The sequence below is a fragment of the Xenopus laevis genome, chromosome 3L (genome assembly GCF_017654675.1).
Source record: "Xenopus laevis strain J_2021 chromosome 3L, Xenopus_laevis_v10.1, whole genome shotgun sequence".
Classification (NCBI taxonomy): Eukaryota; Metazoa; Chordata; class Amphibia; order Anura; family Pipidae; genus Xenopus; species Xenopus laevis.
Window position 1 is genome coordinate 118004605 of NC_054375.1, and position 15715 is coordinate 118020319.

Here is a 15715-nt window from a genome sequence, read left to right on the forward strand (position 1 = left end):
TTTATCCTTTAAAAAAAAGTATAAATGAATGGTAAATGTATTGAAATAGAAAAACAGGTAGAAAAGGCAGAATATGACATTACTGTTATAATAGTACAGAGAAATTACTTTTAAAAATGTAATTTTTTTTAATTAAAATGGAGTCTATGGGAGTTGGTCTTCTTGTAATTCTGAGCTGTTTGGATAATGGGTTTCCAGAAAACGGATCCTATACTTGTGTTGGTTTAAAGATAAAGAATAATATCAGTGCAGCTGTCTGTCACTGTCCAATGACAACAATTTTAGGAGTAATCTATTACATCTACCATCCTTCATAATTGTTGTAGGAGGATGGGACTTGTTGCAACAGTTGCTTGGTTTGCAGATTGTGATCTATGGACCCCTGCTGGTCTGTAAGGATACTACAAGCAGCCATAACAATTCTTTTTAAAAGTTTTTCTTTTTCATGTACAGTTATAGGATCCGTTATCCGGAAACCCGTTATCCAGAAAGCTCTGACTTACGGAAAGGCTGTCTCCCATAGACACCATTATAATCAAATAATCCAAATTATTTAAAATGATTTCCTTTTTCTCTGTAATAATAAAACAGAAGCTTGATCCCAACTAAGATACTGTATAATTAATCCGTATTGGAAGCAAAACCAGCCTATTGGGTTTATTTAATGTTTCATGATTTTTTTTTGTAGTCTTAAGGTGTGAGAATCCAAATTACGGAAAGACCCGTTATCCAGAAAGCCCCAGGTCCCGAGCATTCCGGAAAATAGGTCCCATACCTATATTTTATAAACACTAAAATACGATATAAGGAAACATATTTTGATGTATTATGTTTTCTTGCCTAAGAATACAAAGTTCTTTAAAACGAATGGGCTGGCTAAATATTTGATTCCGTTTTAAAAAGCCAGAAAAAAAAAAATATGGGATGTTACGATGCTTTAGAATGTTGGTTGACAGTGTATAGCTAGTAAGATTGAGAAACAGTGTAAATCCATCAAGCTGATCCATTAACAGATTGAACAGATTCATGTGATTGAAGAGGATGGCTAGTTTAGAGTATGGAGTGGTTAGCTGGAGTGCTGGTTTGTCAGGATAAACAGACGGGCTAGTGATTTATTGATAAATATCTGCATGGTAATCGCAGCACGTAGGTTTTGCTCTGGCAGCACTGAATCATTTATATTGACAGGGAAAATGATACAAACCTGGACGGCAATAATTAATGTTGCTAATTTTATCCTTTCTTACTGATCCTGCTTCCATCAAAGAGGTTTTGTTAATTGATTTTTTTTTTTCATTTCAAAAAACTCTGGCTATGTGGAACAATCCATAGTGCATCGCAAGTGCATCGATATCATAGGGGGGAAAAAAAACAGCACCAGCATTTGCGCAGTCTCACAAAAGGAGTTTGAGGAAAGCTCATAGGGGCCTGGTGTTTTTAGGAATTGTTATAAAATATTAATCTTGCAATGCAGACAATTATAACAAGGATGCCGTATAAAATGAAGTAATAAACTACAAGCAGTGACAATTATTGCAGCGCTTTTAATGCTAAGCATTAGCCTGGCACATAGCCACGTTCAATGGGAATAAAGTGGTTTCGCCTCTATAATCTATTGTTTCTCATAATTTGCTGTAAATTGGGTAAAATATCATTATAGGATAATTAGGAATTTTATTACATTGACTTTATTATGCCCAGGGCTGATGTGGCCCTACTGATTTTTACTGCCCACTTTTTGCCGAAAGGTCCATATAACGCTTTGCATAATGCCGTTTCTTGAATCTAGTCTTGCCAAGTGAAACTTAATGAGCTACAGTACCTACATAGGAAACTCTGAACAGCTCTGCTTTATGCTATAGTATAACTACAACCAAACCCAGCGGTACCACCTATTGGCCTATGAAGTTAGGTTGGGTTCTTCCAGGATATAAAAACAAAAAGAACTCAAGGAGATGATCATTGAGATTGCTGTATCAGTATAATAGGAGGGCTATGGTAGCTGGTGGTAGGGTGTAAGTCTCCCAGAAAATACAAGAATCACACCCTAGTGAACAATAGGAGACCTTCAACCTAGTTCTATTTCTGTAAGTGTTGCTACTTATTAACTAAACCCCAGCATCCTTGCACCTGAAAACCTGCCACAGAGAGGCCTTTAATCCATCCCATGCAGTCCTTAAAAGAATATAATTACAGGTATGGAATCCGTTATCCAGAAAGCTCAGGATTCTGGGACTGCTGTTTCCCATTGTCTCTATTTTATCTAAACAATTCAAATTTTTCCTTTTCCTCTGTAATAATAAAACAGTACTTTGTACTTGGTCCAGACTAAGATCCTTAAAGGAAGCAAAACCAGTAATGTTTAAATGACTTTTAACAGACTTAAAGTAGGAAGATCCAAATTATAGAATTACTGTTATCCATAAAACCCCGGCATTCTGGATAACAGGTCCCATATCTGTGCCATCAGAATAAGCATGTTTTCAGTAAAAGCATCATTATTAATGATTTTTGCTTTCTCCTGCCTTGCTTTATGGTCGTGATCGTAGCCTGTGTCCCTCATGATAGATCAGGATCAGTCAACCTTTACCTCTTAGGTTCACAAATATTTACTACTACACTGTTGCTTGGAGATGTCTGTGATTTATCAGAACATGATTTATGTCTCTATGATTTATTAGTGAGAGAGATAAAAATCTTAGCAGCGGCAGAGAGTAAACATAAGCTCTGATATTGTTGGCTATAGCACACGTGAAGATTACATTTCTGCTGCACGTCCAGGATCATTTCCAATTCACTTGCAGGGGCAATAACAGTGCAATGTGTGCCATAACCCTATAACTGTATAAAATCCATCTGTTTAATGTGACAGACAGAAAATAACAGCAGTGCTAAAGGTTGCTGAAGAAATTAAATGGTATCATAATAAAATGATTTACAGGAAGGCCGTCTTCCATAGACTCCATTTTATACAAATATTCCACATTTTTAAAAAAGCTATTTCATTTTTCTCTTTAATAATAAAACAGTACCTTGTACTTGATCCAAACTAAGATATAATTCATATTTAGGGGCAGATTTATCAAGGGTCAAATTTCGAGTTATTCTAAACTCCCATGAACTCGAAATTCAACCAACTGAAATTTATTTTAAAAAAATCACATTTTTTGTACTCGGGTGAATAGGATCGACCTGCAAACTCGAAACTAATTCAATTTGAGTTTTTTCTCCGATAAAAACTCGAATGTCAGTAAGGCTGCAAACAACTCCAAATTGATCCCAGGACGTCCTCCATAGGCTAAAACAGCAATTTGGCATGTTTATGTTACGAATAGTCAAATTCGAATTCTTAAAGGGCCAGTGTATGATAAATTTCGAAAATCAAATTCAAATTTAAAAAAAAACCTTGAATCGAATTCTAAGAATTCCCTAGTCGAATTGGACAGTTTTGGCCATAAAAAAAAAACTCGAAATTTTGAATTTTCACTTCGATAAATCTGCCCCTTATTGTAGGCAAAATCAGCTTATTGGGTTTATTTAGTGTTGAAATGCTTTTCTAGTAGACTTAAGGTTTGCAGATCCACATTATGGAAAGATCTTTTAAGTGGAAAACCCCAGGTCCCAAGCATTCTGGATAACAGGTCCCATACCTGTATCACATAAGAGGCTTTTTAATTATAGGGACTCGGTGCTACACAATATTCAGTCTTTAAGATGTAAGTCATGTTTTTACCTTAATTCTGCCTCTGTTATACTTAAGTACATATATATATTTATTATTATAACAATAATGGTAGCTACTATGAAGCTCAGCCATCTGATTTCTTCTATCAAAACTGCCTCTTATTATGCTGGAACAGGGGCAGGGGATGCCCCCCTTTGCCAGCAGCAAAAGCTGGACAAAGTAGTTTGGAATATATTGTTGGGGGATAGGCTGTTGATGTCAAGGATAGGCTGGTGATGTCAGGGATAGGCTGGTGATGTCAGGGATAGGCTGGTGATGTCAGGGATAGGCTGGTGATGTCAGGAATAGGCTGGTGATGTCAGGGATAGACCAGCAGGGTCGGACTTGGCCAGTGGGACACAGGAAAAAAACACTGTGGGTCCCGACTGCAACCCAGACTCACACCTGGATTCTGGACCCCCAGTTCGATCCTGCAGGCCAGTAATCTTTGCGGGCCGGCTGCTGGTGTTGGGAGTGGGGCAATGGCAACACATGCCATGCGGTTTTGAAAAGGAGTGCAGTTTGTGCTCAATTGAGGAGATTTAGTTATGTGGTAACTAAGTCTGTGTTTAATCCCTTGGAGCACCCTTGAGGCATGGGTCTGGGTCATTGGGGAGAAAGTACCTGTGGTATGTGAGAAATACCCCAGGTGATGTCAGTTTGTGATTTGCCACAGTATCAGATAACATGCTTTATTGTTACATAAAGCATTCCTTTGTTTAAAAAACATTGGTGCCTTTCTTTTATCAAGTATCATATTGAGAGTTACAGTTTAACAGCATTTAGCCCTTCCTTGTGAGGGCTCAGCTGAGACAAGAGGTTGCAAACATAATGGTGTTCTGCCTGAAAGCAGCTGGATAAAGTGAATACAGACAAGAAAGGGTTACACTTACAAAGAAAAAAGCAGAAAGGAGAGCAATGAAGTTCACCAGTATAAAGTATGTAGTAAGAGAACAGCTGCCACTGCACTGTCTGGGGGTTTTTATGACCTTGCGAAGTGTAGAGTGATTTCGGCAGATCATAAGCTGAGTCATCTACAAAAATAAAGAGAGTATTGATCTCAAGACTGACAGATCTGTGGCCCAGTTTAGCTTTATACTCAGCAACCCTCAAATATCAGGGCTGAGACGATTAAAGTGTCAAGTCTAAGATTTTCATCTCTAGTGAGCCAGCAGTTTAGTGAATTACTGTGCAGCATCCACTGTGTGGAGAAATCAAAGTAAACCATAAAAACTATAGGTGAATTCTAACAGCCACCTTGATTTATTAGTAGGCGGGAGGAGGGACATAAAACACCTCGGAAGTGAGTTAGTCTCATACTTGAAATACCTGAACCCGATTAATACATTAGAACTGAAACTTTATTTCATTTTGTAACTCCTTTTTTCGAAAAAAAAAAAAAAAAAGATCTGTGATGTGATGACCCTATTTTTATCAGCCTGTATTGGTTCCATTATCTGAAAACCTGTTATCCAGAAAGCTCCAAATTACGGAAAGGCCGTCTCTTGCAGATTCCATTTATCCTCCTGCTAGAGAGACACATCTTGTTTGTATTCAGTTGTTGTACAATTCCCCGTTCTAATCCAATTCATCAACAGATTAAACAAAAGTGTACCCAATATACCTGTAGACCCAATATAGACCCAATATAGACCCATGCAGCATACTGGTAAGAACCCTAGTACAATATATAGAACAGGGGTCTCTGTGAGCCACATTCAATTATAAAAATAGTTGGGGAGCAACACAAGCATGAAAAAAGTCCTTAGGATGCCAAATAAGGGCTGTGATTGGCTATTTGGTAGCCCCTATGTGAACTGGCAGTACACCTGTATTTTTGCAACCAAAACTTGCCTCCAAGCCTGGAATTCAAAAATAAGCACCTGCTTTGAGGCCACTGGGAGCAAAATCAGAGGGGTTGGTGAGCAACATGTTGCTCAAGAGCCACTGGCTGGGGCTCACTGATAGAATATAGAATAGATAGAATATACTATTAACAACTACTTTCTGGTCAATAAGTTCTCTGTCAATGTTCAGATAGCACCCCAAAGGCCAACAGACCATAGACAACATCTACTGGAACACCACTTCCTACTTCATAGTACAAGCAAGTACATTTGTTTGGCATGATCTGTCCTTTAAAAACCTTTCTGATTACAACTGAAAGTACCGTGCTCTCTCTGTGGCAGTCACTGACAATTTCCATGAGTTAAGCTTTCTGTGAGTATTGTAAAACAAGCTCATCTATTTATCATCATCTGTTTCTGCTGAGCAAAATTGATCATTAAGCCCACGTGCTGCTTTTAGTGTCCCTGTAACCAAAATATTTCCCTTTTTTAATTAACCAGCACTCAGCCTCAACACATCTTCCATCTCCGTTTGATATATTTCATATTTTTAAAGGAGAACTAAACCCTAAAAATAAATCGGGCTAAAAATGTAATGTTTTATATAATGCCCTTATTGCACCAGCCTAAAGTTTCAACTTCTCAATAGCAGCAATGATCCAGGACTTGTCACAGGGGGTCACCATCTTGGAAAGTTTCTGTGACACTCACATGCTCAGTGGGCTCTGATCAGCTGTTGAGAAGCTAAGCTTAGGGGTCGTCGCAAATTGTCAAGCAGAAAATTAGGTTTGTTTGAAATATAAGCTGATTATTAAATTCTGATGCTAATTTCACTGGATTCTGTGCTGCCATGTACTAATATTAATTACTAATCAGCCTTATATTGTGACATTTATATTCTATGTGTACTGTATATTTTGAGTCGGTCCCTAAACCCAGTAAGTGACAGCAGCCCAGAAGATGGGGAGCTACTGGGGCATCTTTGGACACACAGATCTTTACTGCTAAATGGCTGTGGTTGCCTGGGGCTGGTACAGAAGACTAAAACATCATGTATAACATTTCTAGCTACTTCTTTAGTTTAACTTTCCTTGTCCTTTAAGGGATGAGTCTTAGCAAGTGAAGCAGTCAGTTCCATATTTTCTATTTTAGTCTTGTTGATGTTGGTTATCGGCAATTGTTATATTTATAGGTCCTAAATATACATGTCCTATTGGAGAAGAGTAATGGTTGAAGAATTTTAATTCAGAATTTTTAGTTAAGAATGTATTTTCCAAATTTAAGTTATTATCTTAAAGTAGTTAGTAGTTTCCTAAAGTTTCCTAAATTCTTTGTTGACCCAGTGTATGTTTGTTTCATACATTGAGACAATGAGACAATATGGTTACTATTACCAACTTGCATATAGTGATGGGTGAATTTCTCCCGTTTCGCTTCGCCAAAAAATTCGCGAAATGGCGAAAAATTAGTGAAACGTGAATTCTCGTGCTGGCGTCAATATTTTTTTTAATGGGCGCCTAGAATTGTCGTCAGAATTGTCTTCAGCGTCAAATATATTCTGATGCCAGCGAAAAATACTCTAAAACTCGACCTTTAATAAATAACCCCTATATATTGGTGGGACCAGACAAAAAACTATGTACAATGCAGAAAGACTTAAAATCAGGGGATGTTAAGTGAGGTTTTACTGTTTAGTCAGTACCACCACTTCAGTCAATATCTGGCTAATTTGCTGATGGCATATCGAATGAATATCTGGAATTTGTTAAACACTAGTCAATGCTTTCAGTCTGGTATTTATTTTGGAGAGGACTAGGTAAGTAATCCCGATAATTAGAGAGTTATAAAACTTCATACTACCTGTAATGGAGTTTGATAGCACCATGTATCAGTATTAGCATGTGTTCACAATTTTATGCATTTGTCTGCATCATTTAAGTGACGGGTCTGATTAGTCATGCATCCGGCCTGTCAAACCTGTATCTCATAATTGTCCTTCTCTGTTATCTGCTAAAGGACAGGATAGTCATTCTCAGGCACTTTTTGCCTGGTGTTAATTCTTCATGCCTTGTTCTGTTAATTTCCAGCATTCATAGAGAAAACCCAGGGCTTTGTTCTGTCCTCAATGTACCCAGCTGCTGCCATTACTTAGACTGATGAACTGTATGCATTTTTAACTCATGCTCACTATTTCCTGCCCAGTTAATGATCTGTTTCCAGCAGAATGGAAACATGTCAGATTTTATCATGAAAAAGAGTGTGTCACAGATTGCTGAGGTAATGAGAATATTATTTAAGGTATTCTGGGTTCTATGTCTAAAATTTATAGTATTTCTTATAAATATACTATATTTAAATAGTAAGCATGAGGACATGGTATTCCATTGGTGCTGAATTGCTGTTAATGCCAAAGTGATTGCTCAAAGGGAAATTATGGTAGTTTCCCCATCATATGCATAAACAGATATTATTATCCATTATTTTTGTCAAATTCTTTAGCACCTTACAGTCTCAGGTCTCCATCACATACACTACAGTTTTATGAGGAGCTTTCATGTGTGTTTTTGGATGCTGGTAGAAAACTGGAGGAGGAAACCTACACAGCAGAGGTAGAACATACTAGCCATTATCCCCTTAAAGGGCACCTATCACCAGGGCCGGAACTAGGGGTAGGCAGAAGAGGCACGTGCCTAGGGCGCAAATGTGGAGGGCCGCCAGGCACCGTACCTCTTCTGCGCCTTGCCCCTAGTTCGGCCTCTTCTTTCCATACCTGTAGCAGCAATCAATGTAATCCTAGGCGCACACAGACGAGCACCCTTCCTAGACGCGCACTCTTCTGCGCCTGCTCGTGCACACAATCGGCTTCTGCACTTGATCGCCCGTGCGCGCGCCTGTGCGTGCGCACACTTCAGAAGGGGGCAATGTAGTTGGTCGGGTTGCCTTGGGCGCCCGACTGACTTGGCCCGGCACTGCCTATCACCCAAAAGTAAGGCTAATAGAGTCTGCACTCTGGTTGGGGGAAATCGTTGTTTTACTCCATAAAAATGCCTCCCCCACCAAATCAAGAGGAGGGATCTCCTTCTGGGGTGCATGGCCATGTTGGAGAGAATAATGCCACAGCTTATGTTCTTTACGTGAATGTGCGTCATTAAAATTGGGCAGGAGCTCCTTTCCCATGTGGACGGAATAACGCTTGAAGGGGGGCATTTTTTTATTTCCCCCATCTAGAGTGTGGGCTGTATTATGTGCAAGTTGTATGTTTCCCGGTGCCTCCACAGGGGGAAATATTTTTTGGGTGATAGTTCTCTTTTAAAAAAGTTATTATGCTTAGTAGTGATGGGCGAATTTCTACCTCTTCGTCAAGAGAAAAAGAAAAGTTCGCAAAACTCTAAAATTGATGACCGTGTCAAATTTGATGCCGGCGTTAAAGTCAATGGGCATGTTGACGCATGGCGGTTTTGACACGAGCGACTTTTCAAAAAATTTTGCAGCCGGCGAATTTTCATAGGAATTTTGCTAATTTATTTGCAGAAATTCGCCGCAAAGTCACGCCAAGCAAGTTTATTCACCCATCACTAATGCTTAGCTTTTTGAAATCCCAATAAACGTGGGCAACATATTAGTTTATATGAGTTTCTCATCTGCAGTTGTATGGATAGTGGATTGAATATGCTCTCTATAGAAGTGTGTATAATAAGTATAATAAGCAGCAGCACAATCACATCACCCTCTAAAGAGAATGAAATAAAACAATGATGTAAGTAAGTAGCAGAGCACCCAAACCTGCTAAATGCACTTTTAAGGTATGCAGTAGGTCACCACTTTCTCGTGTAATTAAACTTACAGGCTCTTGGAGCAAATGTATATTTTGGTGAACAATGTCCTGAAAGATTCTTTGGCAACAATCTAATTCTGTTCTACCTGGAAAATATAAGCAGCACCGTAGTCAGCCATATTGATCTGTTGAATCGCCACAGGGATTGCTATTCGAAGCCTAGATCCAAAAATATGAGCCCGTGAAACTAAACTGTACTGAAAGATTCTGTACCCACCTCCGTTCAACCATTTCCCCAGTTTCTAGTAGAAGCAAAAAAATACACCAAGCTTGTGAATCCTATACACAAAGTATTTTTATTATACCAGCTTTCTGACATTTTTATTGCACAGTTTACGGGGAAACTAGTGTTTAAACCGGGAATACGGCTTTAACCCTCTGCAAAATGATGAGCTTGGCAGAAACCAGGCCAGTAAAATCTGAAAGAAATAAGCGTTCCTTTTCATTTGCAGCTGTGGGGTACAACAGACTGAAGCAGCATTTTATCACTTTAATAATATTCAGGACAGTCCTTTCCCCGTTAAATAGTTTTAGAATGTAATGAACCTCTTTGCACTTTGTGATTTTTTCCTGCTACTGAATCCCCTCATGAATTCTATGTGAAAATTGTTTCTACTGAGAGTTTATATATTTGCATAGTCAGCACTAATTCTTGATGGAATTCAGCCAGAAAAACCACACACACATATTTTATATACTGAACTTATTGGACCAGCCTAAAGTCACCATCTTGGAAAGTGTCTGTGACACTCACATGCTCAGTGGGCTCTGAGCAGCTGTTGAGAAGCATGTAAAATGTAAAAATGTAACTTATGTCTAGGGTTGCCACTTTCTTTCCCAATACCAGCCTCACCCTTAAGACTCACTTAAGACTCGCTTTAAACATTAAATAAACTCAATAGACTGTTTTTGCTTCCAGGAAGGATTAATTATATTTTAGTTTTATTATTACAGAGAAAAAAGAAATACATTTTTACAGTTTAAATGATTTGATTAAAATGGACTCTATTTTTGCTTAATTCAGAGCTTTCTGGATAACGTGCTTCTAGATAATGGATCCTATACCTGTATGTGTTTTTCATGCCCACAGCATCGGACCGTGGAAGGTTGGGGCAATAAAGAATGACACACCTTGTGTTATCAAAAAGATTCCCACTGATGCTACAAAAGAGGTGAAAGCATGACTCCTTTGATTTCCCCAATGATTACAGAGGAGTCATAACCTGGCAGCTACCCATTTGCAAATATATAAGCCTTACAAGGAAAGATTGCGAGTCCCTCTTTAAAACAGGGTTTTGCTTCTCATCCACTTAAAAAGGTTGTTCACCGTCCAACACTTTTTTCAGTTCAGTTGGTTTCAGATAGTTCACCAGAAAAAAATACTTTTTCCAATTACTTTCTATGTTCTATGTGTGACCGTTTTTCTAATATTGAAGTGTAAAGTTTCATTATTCACCTTCTAAAGCAGCTCAGGGGTCGCCGACCCTGTAAACTGTTCTAAATTGATACATTTAGTTGACACATTTCTTATCTTTGTACCTGCTGAGCAGAATCTCTGGGTTTCATTAGAGGCAGCTGTTAGAATTGATACAATAGTTGCTAATACTCCAGAGATGCTGCTGACAAATGTATCAACTAAGAGGCAGATGTATTAAGGGTCGAATATCGAGGGTTAATTAACCCTCGATATTCGACTGGCGAATTAAAATCCGAATATCGAAGTCGAAGGATTTTGCGCAATTCATTCGATCGAACGATCGAAGGAATAATAGTTTGATCCAACGATTAAATCCTTCGAATCGAACGATTCAAAGGATTTTAATCCATCGATCGAAGGATTATCCTTCGATCAGAAAAAACTTGGAAAGCCTATGGGGACTAACATTGACTTTGGTAGCTTTTAGGTGGGGGGTGGAAGTTTTTTCTTAAAAAGACAGTACTTCGACTATCAAATGGTCGAATAGATTTTTAGTTCGAATCATTCAATTCAAAGTCGTAGTCGAAGGTCGAAGTAGCCCATTCGATGGTCGAAGTAGCCAAAAAAACACTTCGAAATTCGAAGTTTTTTTTCCTCTATTCCTTCACTCGAACTTAGTGAATGGGCCCCTAAATGTTGCAGAACTGTAACAGTTTAGAGTTTGCACCTGAATTACTGAGCTGCCAGACTCAAACACCAGAGACACGAACATTCAATTTTAAACTTAGATTTTGAAAATACAGTAAAAAATGAAAAAAGGAAAGTAATTGAAAAATGTCTTTAATTCTGGGCAACAATCTGAAAACAATTGAACTGAAAAATGTTTGGATAGTATCAGATAGGAAAGGAACATTTTGCATGGTGTATTATGTATGATATAAATCATAACTGCTTAGAAATGATGGCAGTTCCATCATACACCTCAGCTGACAGCTTATGAGCCATGCAATATGTGGTTTTCATATATGGTCATGTTATTGAGGACCAAATAATGAGTTTATTGCAATATTTTAACAGATTGTTCATGAGTTATAGGTTGCTAATAGGTGGAAAGAACTAGTAAGTGTATTAAAAAGGTCTGAACTAGTAATCTTAATACCCTCATTGCAGTAGGATGAAGCCCACATGGTAAGTAGTATAGGTTGAACATTGGGGCTGATAGTTAAAGGACCAGTAACATCAATAAATATTTTAAAAGAAATTGTTAGTATACCACCAAAAAAAACACCAAAACAAATTAAACTTTAAAATTGCACAGCCTTTATTAAGAAATAACTTACCGAACATGCGGCGCTCAATTTCTCCTCCCTGGCAATGTCCTATAAGATATATGACAGGCAGGGAGGAGAAATTGAGTGCCACACGATGGATCGCAAACAGAGTTTCAACAAGTTATTTCTTTGCGATTTAAAAGTTTAATTTGTCTTGGTGTTTTTTTTCTGTGGTTTACTAACGAATTGTTTTTTAAAAAAAAGTTACCGGTCCTTTAATAGCTATAAACAACAGACCCGGCATGAATCAAAGAGAAACCCAGAAATATAGAATCTACGGCATCAGCTCAGTGTTACTTTTATACTAATGCTGGCATGTGGCTCATAAGAGTCATACTAGCACTTGATAAATGAAGTATTTACTTGCCACTTAATATAAAGGTTTTTCATTTTGAAGTGTTTAAATCAGTCACACGGCTGCCTTGTGTCTGGATGTGCTATGGGGAGCAGATGTCATCAGAGGACGTTCATGATGTGACAGCAATCTACTGAATAGATACATGGCCGGAATGTTCTCCTTTGTAAGCAGCATGTTGCACCAGCCATATCTGATGTGTCGCACAGTTACTTACCTGCTTCTGGCAGCATGCCTAGATCTGACATTTATCCTATTAACCTAACTGTTTTCATTTGCACAATATTTTATTGTATGTAGCCACTACTTGCAACAGGTTCCCTGCTCAGTCTTAGACCAGGACTTATCACAATATTACTGCTTGATATCTTATTACTAAGCAGGTACCTGATAAGTTTTTAAAATACCTGTAGCAAGTTGGGTTGAAAAAAAGACATTTGTCCATCAAGTTCAAACTTTTAAGTCTATATATAACCTGCCTTACTGCAAGCTGATAGATACCTTTGTTAGGTTTTTTTTTTTTTTTTCAAAAAATAATCCTTTTATCACAAGTATAACCTTTTTTTTAAAATATTTATCTGTCTGAAGGCTCACCAGACAGCAATCAATAAGCCTTTCAGATAAAGGGTAAATAAACTTATGAGTGTTGAGAGTCCTTTGCTTTAGGTCTTAAGGTTTATGGCTCACAAAACATTTTGTCTCATTTGAAAATGCAGCAATAGGAATAGTTTTACAGTGCTTGCTGTTATACTCTTAAAGCCCACACCAGCAGTTATCAAATCTATCTCTTTTTATAAATACAGAGACATGATTGGAAATGTTTGGAAAGAACAGCTGAATATAATGCAGAATAGGCGGACAAGGGAGCATTTCTGTTATTTTATGATATAACATATAGTGATAGAGCTGCCCTATTTTTAAGTTGCATGCAAGTTAATCAATTTAACAGAGCTGACAATCCAATCCGCCCATGAATTACAGCGGCAAATCTGAGTTTGATTTAGCAGGATTTCATTTTTCCTAATGGGGTGCACATTATTCAAATGAAAACTACAGACGGTTCTGCATGCGGCAGTGTTTATGGGTGGAGTGGGGCATGAGTTGGCTAATCAGGGTGTAGCTGGCAGATAGGATGGTGATAGTATGAATCAAGGGTACAAAGTAATGATGGGCGAATCTGTGCCATTCTGCAAAAACTTACTGCGAAATTCGCAAAACGCATTGAAGTCAATGGCCGTCAAAATAATTTTGAAACGTCAATTTTGACGTGAACAACAATTTTTATTCACACGACAATCTGGTCCAAATGCATTAAAGTCAATCAGTTTACGAATAATTTTTATGCGAGACAATTTGTATCCGTGCGACTATTTTGACATGCGTCTGATTTTTCGGCACCGCAGTTTCGCAAAACCGCTTAATCCGCCGCTAATTTGTGTCATTCGCCCATCACTAGTAACTGCATGCTGGGGGAGTATAACAACAAGCATGCCTCAATTTACCTTCATTTACATTTTTTACACTGGTACAATTATGGAAACTATTATCCAGAATGCTTGGGACCTGTTTTTTTCTGAATTAGGGATCTTTTCCATACCTTAAGTCTGCCATAAATAATTTAAACACAAAACTGTTAATAATAATTAAATTATCTTTATTATTATTATTTTTTTTTTATAATTAAATTATTTTACCACCAATATGGAGTCATGTAGTTTAGTTTGGATCAAGTACAAGATACTGTTTTATTATTACAGAGTAATAGGAAATTGTTATAAAAAAATAAGTATTTGCTTAAAATGGACTTTATGGGGATTTCTGTATAAAAGGCTTAAAGATAAGGGATTGCATGCCTATGCTAGTCTCATTAGAGACCAGGTTGTTACAAGCCCGTGGTAACTCTAAATATTTTTCTAACCTAAAGACTGTTTTATTACTGGTTGCTGGTAGACATTTTCTGCAGAAAAGTATGTTTGCATAAGCAACATCTGAGCAAATATTTCTTCTTCTAGAGTTCCTTTCAGGATTGGTTCCTGCCTCATTATGCTTAGAAAGGTAGGTGACATGTCATGGCAGCTATGTATGGCCACTATTGAGTGTGAGCTATTGTATCACAGGAGCTCAGGACAAACGAGTTAATTAACTTTATTCTGCCAGCCTTACAAATTCATAATGAACAATTTCATGACGTCAGATTCCTTTGTTGCTAGGGAAATTCACTTGCTGGTTATCTGGCTGGAACAAAATTTTTTTTTTAGGTTTCCATATTGTGAGAGCTTAAATTGACTGACATTTGTAGAAGTCCATTTATGCAGAATCTTGCAATCTCTCCGTAATATGGAAGTCGGTTAAAGCTACAGCAAATCTCATTTCTGTGCCAAACTGGTGAAAGAGAAGCAGAACCCTTGAGATCTGATTGAAGAAATAATCCACTCTATATAGCGTATCCTACTTGAAAATGTCATCTTGAGTAGAAAAGCTGAGAGATGTTGTATCACAGTTGAGGTGATTTATTTAACATCTATCTGTGTGTTTTGTGTTGGGGTTTGCCTAGACTGCAAAAACATATGTGTATTTGAGATTGTAGGATTTTAGAGATGTAAGAACATTGCAGTTTCTTCACTTAGAGTTATACATTTCTTCATGTTTCTGTCTTTATGAAATAACCAGACAGTATTTTCAGACATTTTCCACTTTTAAAAATTATATATAAATAGAGGCCCATTTATTAAAGGTTGAAATTTAGTGGTATAAGAGCTTTTTGAAACCATGATTAAACTCTGTTTTTCTAAACCACAAATGTAATGAAAGTTTTTAAAGGATCCCAATATCAAAAATGGGAAAGGACGATCCAAAAAAAAAAAAAAAAAAAAAATATATATATATATATATATATATATATATATATATATATATATATATATATAATCTACAGACCAGCTAATTCCCTATGGGCCAGACTGTAAATTATATCCTTATAAACGGCGCGTTCTTACGTCAGAACGCGCTGATTATAAGACAGAGACAGCACCTGCGCTGCTGCTCCCTCCCTGCTGCTTTCCTTTCACTCGTCTCCCCTCCCATCTTACTTTCAGACACAGGAGCTATCTTTCTTCACATGGCGCACTTGTGTCTCTCTGCCTCACAGCTATCTGCACGTCAATCTCCCTGCCCCTTCGTCTCCAATTTTGCTCCACCCTCTCCAT

At 37.7% G+C, this 15715-nt stretch overlaps 1 protein-coding gene across 1 annotated transcript in view; it reads left to right on the top strand.

The window, feature by feature from the left end:
• The window catches only part of slco3a1.L (solute carrier organic anion transporter family member 3A1 L homeolog), a 178351-nt gene that overhangs the window by 78002 nt on the left and 84634 nt on the right, over positions 1-15715 (top strand). The gene's annotated exons all lie outside the window — the stretch shown is intronic.